Source organism: Salvelinus sp. IW2-2015, linkage group LG36, assembly GCF_002910315.2.
Source record: "Salvelinus sp. IW2-2015 linkage group LG36, ASM291031v2, whole genome shotgun sequence".
Lineage (NCBI taxonomy): Eukaryota > Metazoa > Chordata > Actinopteri > Salmoniformes > Salmonidae > Salvelinus > Salvelinus sp. IW2-2015.
In genome coordinates this window covers 18653545-18664069 of record NC_036875.1, presented here as the reverse complement: position 1 = coordinate 18664069, position 10525 = coordinate 18653545, and positions in this window count along the sequence as shown.

The window sequence follows — 10525 nt, the reverse complement described above, 5'->3', positions numbered from 1 at the left end:
TGGTTTGTTGTGGAACATTTGATCCAAAGATTAAGGCAGAGACTATTTAATTATATAATAGAAAAAACTGTAGCGCAAGCAGCTGCAGGGGAGATCTACCTCTCAAGTCTACAGTTAGCAGCACAGATTTTCAAGTCTACAGTTAGCAGCACAGATTTTCAAGTCTACAGTTAGCAGCACAGATTTTCAAGTCTACAGTTAGCAGCCACCATATCTGCAATCTACAGTTAGCAGCACAATTTCAAGTCTACAGTTAGCAGCACATGTTCTCAAGTCTACAGTTACAGCACATATTCTCAAGTCTACAGTTAGCAGCACATGTTTTCAAGTCTACAGTTAGCAGCACATATTCTCAAGTCTACAGTTAGCAGCACATATTCTCAAGTCTACAGTTAGCAGCACATGTTCTCAAGTCTACAGTTAGCAGCACATATTCTCAAGTCTACAGTTAGCAGCATATTTCTCAAGTCTACAGTTAGCAGCACATGTTCTCAAGTCTACAGTTAGCAGCACATATTCTCAAGTCTACAGTTAGCAGCACATGTTCTCAAGTCTACAGTTAGCAGCACATGTTCTCAAGTCTACAGTTAGCAGCACATATTCTCAAGTCTACAGTTATCAGCACATATTCTCAAGTCTACAGTTAGCAGCACATGTTCTCAAGTCTACAGTTAGCAGCACATGTTCTCAAGTCTACAGTTAGCAGCACATATTCTCAAGTCTACAGTTAGCAGCACATATTCTCAAGTCTTACAGTTAGCAGCACATATTCTCAAGTCTACAGTTAGCAGCACATATTCTCAAGTCTACAGTTAGCAGCACATATTCTCAAGTCTACAGTTAGCAGCACATGTTCTCAAGTCTACAGTTAGCAGCACAGATTTTCAAGTCTACAGTTAGCAGCACATGTTCTCAAGTCTACAGTTAGCAGAACATGTTCTCAAGTCTACAGTTAGCAGCACATGTTCTCAAGTCTACATTAGCAGCACAGATTTTCAAGTCTACAGTTAGCAGCACATGTTCTCAAGTCTACAGTTAGCAGAACATGTTCTCAAGTCTACAGTTAGCAGACATGTTTCAAGTCTACAGTTAGCAGCACATATTCTCAAGTCTACAGTTAGCAGCACATATTCTCAAGTCTACAGTTTAGCAGCACATATTTCAAGTCTACAGTTAGCAGCACATGTTCTCAAGTCAACAGTTAGCAGCACATATTCTCAAGTCTACAGTTAGCAGCACATTTCTCAAGTCTACAGTTAGCAGCACATATTCTCAAGTCTACAGTTAGCAGCACATATTCTCAAGTCTACAGTTAGCAGCACATGTTCTCAAGTCTACAGTTAGCAGAACATGTTCAAGTCTACAGTTAGCAGCACATGTTCTCAAGTCTACAGTTAGCAGCACAGATTTTCAAGTCTACAGTTAGCAGCACATTTCTCAAGTCTACAGTTAGCAGAACATGTTCTCAAGTCTACAGTTAGCAGAACATGTTCTCAAGTCTACAGTTAGCAGCACATATTTCTCAAGTCTACAGTTAGCAGCACATATTCTCAAGTCTACAGTTAGCAGCACATATTCTCAAGTCTACAGTTAGCAGCACATATCTCAAGTCTACAGTTAGCAGCACATATTCTCAAGTCTACAGTTAGCAGCACATATTCTCAAGTCTACAGTTACAGCACATATTCTCAAGTCTACAGTTAGCAGCACATGTTCTCAAGTCTACAGTTAGCAGCACAGATTTTCAAGTCTACAGTTAGCAGCACATGTTCTCAAGTCTACAGTTAGTAGCACATATTCTCAAGTCTACAGTTAGCAGCACATATTCTCAAGTCTACAGTTAGAGCACATATTCTCAAGTCTACAGTTAGCAGCACATATTCTCAAGTCTACAGTTAGCAGCACATATTCTCAAGTCTACAGTTAGCAGCACATATTCTCAAGTCTACAGTTAGCAGCACATGTTCTCAAGTATACAGTTAGCAGCACAGATTTTCAAGTCTACAGTTAGCAGCACATGTTCTCAAGTCTACAGTTAGCAGAACATTTTCTCAAGTCTACAGTTAGCAGCACATGTTCTCAAGTCTACAGTTAGCAGCACAGATTTTCAAGTCTACAGTTAGCAGCACATTTCTCAAGTCTACAGTTAGCAGAACATGTTCTCAAGTCTACAGTTAGCGAACATGTTCTCAAGTCTACAGTTAGCAGCACATATTCTCAAGTCTACAGTTAGCAGCACATATTCTCAAGTCTACAGTTAGCAGCACATATTTTCAAGTCTACAGTTAGCAGCACATGTTCTCAAGTCTACAGTTAGCAGCACATATTCTCAAGTCTACAGTTAGCAGCACATGTTCTCAAGTCTACAGTTAGCAGCACATATTCTCAAGTCTACAGTTAGCAGCACATATTCTCAAGTCTACAGTTAGCAGCACATGTTCTCAAGTCTACATTAGCAGAACATGTTCAAGTCTACAGTTAGCAGCACATGTTCTCAAGTCTACAGTTAGCAGCACAGATTTTCAAGTCTACAGTTAGCAGCACATGTTCTCAAGTCTACAGTTAGCAGAACATGTTCTCAAGTCTACAGTTAGCAGAAACATGTTCTCAAGTCTACAGTTAGCAGCACATATTCTCAAGTCTACAGTTAGCAGCACATATTCTCAAGTCTACAGTTAGCAGCACATATTTCTCAAGTCTACAGTTAGCAGCACATATTCTCAAGTCTACAGTTAGCAGCACATATTCTCAAGTCTACAGTTAGCAGCACATATTCTCAAGTCTACAGTTAGCAGCACATATTCTCAAGTCTACAGTTAGCAGCACATGTTCTCAAGTCTACAGTTAGCAGCACAGATTTTCAAGTCTACAGTTAGCAGCACAGTTCTCAAGTCTACAGTTAGTAGCACATATTCTCAAGTCTACAGTTAGCAGCACATATTTCTCAAGTCTACAGTTAGAAGCACATATTCTCAAGTCTAGCAGTTAGCAGCACATATCTCAAGTCTACAGTTAGCAGCACATATTCTCAAGTCTACAGTTAGCAGCACATATTCTCAAGTCTACAGTTAGCAGCACATGTTCTCAAGTATACAGTTAGCAGCACAGATTTTTCAAGTCTACAGTTAGCAGCACATGTTCTCAAGTCTACAGTTAGCAGAACATGTTCTCAAGTCTACAGTTAGTAGCACATATTCTCAAGTCTACAGTTAGCAGCACATATTCTCAAGTCTACAGTTAGCAGCCACATATTCTCAAGGCTACAGTTAGCAGCACATATTCTCAAGGCTACAGTTAGCAGCACAGATTCTCAAGTCTACAGTTAGCAGCACATGTAGTAAACCCAATTCCTCAAATAAGAAATACAAGTGAATGGCATGTGAGACACGGACACACTGGTAGCGTTTGCCGGCCCGAGAGTACTTAGCCCCTCTGAATACAGTGCCGGACGTCAATTTAGAACAGAGTGCAAACTGATTCAACATGTAGAAACAGTCGAAAATATCATCAGTAAGACGCCTACCGGCGGACGGTCCCTAAAACAAACTGCACCGAACGAACGGCAGACCTTCATTCGGTGAGATGTGTTTTCTCCTTAATGAAACATTTGTATGCACAACTAAATGGCTGGCATACACATCTCACAACCTATACACATCTCACAACCTATACACATCTCACAACCTATACACATCTCACAACCTATACACATCTCACACCCTATACACATCTCACAACCTATACACATCTCACAACCTATACACATCTCACAACCTATACACATCTCACAACCTATACACATCTCATGAAACCTCAAGGAACCATGGAACCTTGTGGGTGTCGAGGTGTAAACAATATGGAGAAGATTCCACAAGGCTACTCAGAAGGCAAGGTGTAGCAATTACCATATTGCTTAAACCCAATCTTGTAAAGTCTTCAGAAGTGGAAGATTTAGCCTGCTGAAGCAGTTGGTAACAGAGGTCTCTGAATCCTTGCCAGCAACCTATTAGGCATAAGTGTCCAATAACACACACGCTGACCAAATGAAGAAAAGCCAAGCTTACGTTGTCCCTACTCTGAATGACGTCACCTTGCTGCGGGGGCGGTGCAGGAGGGTGAGGGGCTGCTGCTGTCATTCAAGACCCCAGAACTGGGGGAGTTCACGGCAATGGGAGGAAAGGTGCTTCCCCGAAAGGCTGCTGGCGGTCTCTATATAAGCTGCCAATTGATAAACCGACAGCTGACCTCCAATGGAGGATAATACATGGGGTGATAGCCACCAACTGACATCTGGTGCACCTAGATCCTAGTGTTGGGGAGGGTTGTCCATTCTGTCCCGAGTCAGCGCATCTTTTTGTACAATGTCCCAGAGTGGAGGGGCTGTTTACACCATTAACCAGCTGGTTTTCTGCCTTGGAAGAGGTCATCTCTTCCAGGCTGTTSTCTTTTAGACTGAAGTATAGTTTTAGGCTCAGGGGAGTGGTAGTCCTACTCAACTTCCTATCAGGAGCAGCCAAGCTAGCTATCTGGAAGACCAGGTAAAATTGCATACAGGGACAGGGGTCTGTGGATGTGGTGGGCATGRTCAAGGGGATGCTGGTAGCAAGGCTGAGGGTTAAGTATGCCTATTAGAGGCTGGTGGGGAACCGGCATTGGTACGAGGGGCCTTCAGGGGGCATTGTGCTCTGTCGATGAGGAGGGAGATCTGGAGTTGCGTTTTTAAATCCTCTTTACCATGTGTTCTCATACAGGCTGGTACTTTTTGAGCATGACATATGAGGGCTGAATGGTGATGTGATGTACTGTAGTGTGGGGTCTTGATCCAATAAAGGGGATGAAAAAATATACATATACACTACCGTTCAAAAGTTTGAGGTCACTTAGAAATTCTTGTTTTTGAAAGAAAATCAGATTTTTTGTCCATTACAATAACATCAAATTGATCAGAAATACAGTGTAGACATTGTTAATGTTGTAAATGACTATTGTAGCTAGAAACGGCAGACTTTTAATGGAATTCCTACATAGGAGTACAGAGGCCCATTATCAGCAACCGTCACTTCCGTGTTCCAATGGCACGTTGTGTTAGTTAATCCAAGTTTATCATTTTAAAAGGCTAATTGATCATTAGAAAACCCTTTTGCAATTATGTTAGCACAGCTGAAAACATTTATTCTGATTAAAGAAGCAATAAAACTGGCCTTCTTCAGACCAGTTGAGTATCTGGAGCATCAGCATTTGTGGGTTCGATTACAGGCTCAAAATGGCCAGAAACAAATAACTTTCTTCTGAAACTCTGCAGTCTATTCTTGTTCTGAGAAATTAAGGCTATTCCATGCGAGAAATTGCCAAGAAACTGAAGATCTGTTACAACGCTGTGTACTACTCCCTTCACAGAACAGTGCATAACCAGAATAGAAAGAGTGGGAGGCCCCGGTGCACAACTGAGCAAGAGGACAAGTACATTACAGTGTCTAGTTTGAGAAACAGATGCCTCACAAGTCCTCTACTGGCAGCTTCATTAAATAGGACTCGCAAAACACCAGGCTCAACGTCAACAGTGAAGAGGCGACTCTGGGATGCTGGCCTTCTTGTCACGATCGTGTGGAGGAGAGACGGACCAAGACGCAGCATGTGGAAAATAAGCCATCTTCTTTTATTATAGAAGAAGGCAAAACGAAACAAAACACTTACAAACTACCAAAACAATAAACGACCGTGAAGCTAATAAACGTAGTGCGCACACACACAGGCTACAAACGTTCAGACATAGACAACTACCCACAAAAGCCTACTGCCTATGGCTACCTTAAATATGGCTCCCAATCAGAGACAAATGAATGACAGCTGTCTCTGATTGAGACCCAATCTAGGCAGCCATAGACATAACTAGACAACCTCACAATTATCTATCCCATACACAATACAACACCCATAGACTAAACAAAACACACACAACATACAATGCCCACCCCAACTCACGCCCTGACCAACTAAACATAATCAAAATAACATAAAAATAGGTCAGGAACGTGACACTTCTAGGTAGAGTTGCAAAGAAAAAGCCATATCTCAATAAAAAGAAAAGATTAAGATGGGCAAAATAACACAGACACTGGACAGAGGAACTCTGCCTAGAAGGCCAGCATCGCGAAGTCGCTGTTACATCTGCTCCTGCCATGCTCCCCTCCACTTCTCAGGTCGTGCATAGACTTTCGTGGGCTGAATGACATCACTGTGAAGAACAAGTACCCCTTACCACTCATCAGTTCTGCTTTTGCCCCCCTCCATGGTGCCACGGTGTTCACCAAACTCGACCTGCCTACCATCTGGTCCGCATCAGAGAGGGGGACGAGTGGAAAACGACATTCAAAACACATCCTCCGAGAGCAACTTCTCCCAACCATCCAAGAACAGTTTGGTGACGAACAATGCCTTTTCCAGAATGATGGAGCACCTTGCCATAAGGCAAAAGTGATAACTAAGTGGCTCGGGGAACATAACATTGATATTTTGAGTCCATGGCCAAGAATTTCCCCAGGCCTTAATCCCATTGAGAACTTGTGGTCAATCCTCAAGAGGCAGGTGGACAAACAAAACCCCACAAATTCTGACAAACTCCAAGCATTGATTATGCAAGAATGGGCTGCCATCAGTCAGGATGTGGCCCAGAAGTTAATTGACAGCATGCCAGGGCGGATTTCAGAGGTCTTGAAAAAGAAGGGTCAACACTGCAAATATTGACTCTTTGCATCAACTTCATGTAATTGTCAATAAAAGCCTTTGACACGTATGAAATGCTTGTAATTATACTTCAGTATTCCATAGTAACATCTGACAAAAATATCTAAAGACACAAAAGCAGCAAACTTTGTGGAAATTAATATTTGTGTCATTCTCAAAACTTTTGGCCACGACTGTATAATATTTCTCTATCGTGGCTCTCTCTCTTTCCTCTCACTTTCTTGCTCAGTCTCTTCTCTCTCTCGGGAGGATAAGTTAAAAGCACATTACTGGGGCTACCTGAGAGCTGAGGATTCTTGCGGAATGTTAAACAGTCTTATCAAATGGCACTCCGCATGACATCCCAGGGCCCTAGACACTGCTGGTCAGAGGTTGGCATAGGCAGGCTCATTTCTGTCATCTGCTCAACTTTATTTTCAAGATGAGCTTTTAAAATATTATTCCAAATGAAGGGGAATTCATTTTTAACACGTTACAACACATGTGCACACACACTGTCTCACCACATGGTTTTTCATCTCAAATCCGACTGTGTCGTAAGTCTTCATATACAGGCCCAGCCGTGGGTGAAGCTTGTAATGATTAGTTTGGGACGCCTGGATCAATATGTTAGCTGAGCTCCATATCGGCAGCTGGGGAGATGGTTTGTGTGTGTTTTCTGATCAGGCGCAACGGAGCAGGAGTTATGACTCAGAGGCACTGCAGCATTAAATACCCTGTACACACACACACACACACACACACACACACACACACACACACACACACACACACACACACACCACACACACACACACCACACACACACACACACACACACACCACACACACACACACACACACACACACACACACACACACACACACACACACACACACACACACACACACACACACACACACACACACACACACACACACCACACACACACACACACAACACTCCACTCCCCGAACTTGAACTCAAACACGGTCCACAGTGCTGAGTCAGAGGCCAGAATAACATTGTTCTCTATTGAACAACAAAATATAGTTTTTCCTGGTCTTTATTACGCCTGGTCCTATTAATAAGGTTTCATAAAAAGGCCCCTCTCAGAAGATCCTATTACAGTCATTAGAAAGTAACAGACAAACTCTCTGTTCCCAGAGAGTACCCCATAATCCAAAGCCAAAAAATGTCTGCAGCATTGAAGGTCCCCAAGAACACAGTGGCCTCCATCATTCTTAAATGGAAGATGTTTGGAACCACCAAGACTCTTCCTAGAGCTGGCCYCRCMGCCAAACTGAGCAATCYGYGGAGAAGGGCCTTGGTCAGGGAGGTGGCCAAGAACCTGATGGTCACTGACAGAGCTCAAGAGTTATTTTGTGGAGATGGAAGAAACTTCCATAAGGACAACAATCTCTGCAGCACTCCACCAATCAGGCCTTTATGGTATAGTGTCCTGACGGAAGCCACTCCTCACTAAACGGCACATCACAGCCCGCTTGGAGTTTGCCAAAAGGCACCTTAAGACTCTCAGACCATGAGAAACAAGATTCTCTGGTCTGATGAAACCAAGATTGAARTCTTTGGCCTGAATGCTATGCGTCACGTCTGGAGGAAACCTGGCACCATCCCTACGATGAAGCATGGTGCTTGCAGCATAATACTGTGGGGATGTTTTTCAGCGGCAGGGACTGGGAGACTAGTCAGGATCGAGGGGAAAATGAACATAGCAAAGCACAGAGATCCTTGATGAAAACCTTCTCCAGAGCGCTCAGGACCTCAGACTGTGGCGAATGTTCCCCTTCCAACAGGACAACGAGCCTAAGCACATAGCCAATGCAAGAGTGGCTTCGGGACAAGTCTCTGAATGTCCTTGAGTGGCCCAGCCAGAGTCCTTACTTGAACCCGATCAAACTTCTCTGGAGAGACCTGAAAATAGCTTTGCAGCAACTCTCTCCATCCAAACTGACAGAGCTTGAGAGGATCTGCAGAGAAGAATAGGAGAAACTCCCCAAATACCCAAGAAGTAAATGTGATATTTTTTTTAATTAAAAAATATAAATTAGCAAAACATCTAAAAACCAGTTTTTGCTTTGTCATTATGGGGTATTGATGAGGGGGGAAAAAACGATTTAATCAATTTTAGAATAAGGCTGTAATGTAACAATATTTGGAAAAAGTCAAGGGGTCTGAATACTTTCCGAAGGCACTGTAGCTACCTCAACTTTCACCAATATCATTGCCATTGATTTTGGGACTGATATTGACCCTGTATATAGTGTATAGATTCATGTATGTATTAATCTATTGTCATGTGTGTTTTATCATCTGACCTAGTATTATTGCATTGTGTGAAAAAGCTTGCAAGTAAGCATTTCACTGTACTGTTTACACCTGCTGTATCCTGTTCACGTGAGAAAAAAAACATAGATTTTATTTGACACACACAAACGCACGCGCACACATACGCACACACACAGTGTAGTAGTAGGCCCTCTCTTGGCAGTATGAGAGGTCCTGTTAATGCAGTTTTAATGGGGCTCTGATGGCCTGTCGTCGAGCAGGGTTTAAATCTTTTAATGTTGCTATTTCTCACTCCACTACTTTCAGCCTGGGAGGAGTGGGACTCGGGAACAGCCTTGGGGTTAAAGAGCTCTAACTGGAACTATGAGCTATTATAGCTATCCATTCCTTTCCAAAACGCTTAGAAGTGGCTTAAAGGGATACTATGGCATTTTGGCAATGAGGGCCTTTACCTACAGTACTTCCCCAGAGGCAGATTAACTTGTGGATACCCTTTTTATGTCTCTGTGTGCAGTTTGAAGGAAGTTGCGTTAGCGCAATGACTGGAAGTCGATGGGTATAGCATGCTAGCAGAAACCCATAGACTTCCAGTCATTGCGCTAACACTAGTTCGTGAAACTACCTCTCTCTAAATTCCTTCATACTGGACACAGAGACATAAAAATGCTATCCACGAGTTGATCTGACTGTGGGAAAGTAGATAAAGGATTGCCAAATCCCTAAGAATCCCTTTAAGGCATGAGGAAGTAAAGCTGAGGGAATGGGGTAGAGAGTAATCGAGAGATTTTTATTTTATTTTACCTTTATTTAACTAGGCAAATCAGTTAAGGACAAATTCTTATTTTCAATGACGGCCTAGGAACAGTGGGTTAACTGCCTTGTTCAGGGGCAGAACGACAGATTTTTACCTTGTCAGCTTGGGGATTTGAACTTGCAACCTTTCGGTTACTAGTCCAACGCTCTAACCACTAGACTACCCTGCCGCCCCAGATGATGAGGAGGTGAGGGTACGGGGGTGAGAGAGAGGTGAATGATGGGGGAGAGGGGTTATGGGGAGATGAGGGGACATGGGGGGGGGCAGAGAATCCTTTTGGATGTTCTCCCTGGAACCAAAAGGGGTTCTCTTATGGGGACAGCCGAATAACCCTTTTGGAACCCTTTTTTCTAAGAGTGTAGGTGCCTGGTTTTGGGCCTGCCGGAACACAGGCTGATTGAACCCCTGCATGCATTCGTATGGACACACATGCATGTGTTTGAGGACAACCTGTGATCCCCTGCCAGTACAAACACACCTCCACTCCATCACCTCGTCTATGCCAAACTCCAGCTGCCTAGAGACTCTAGTGTGCTCTGTGGAAACATATAATGCAATACCGTAAGTGGAGAAAACTCATATTGGAAACAATTCATTGCATTGCATACGGTCATAAACCATATGTGTTTATGTATGTGTATTTGAGCATATTTGTGTGTGTGTGTGTGTGTGTGTGT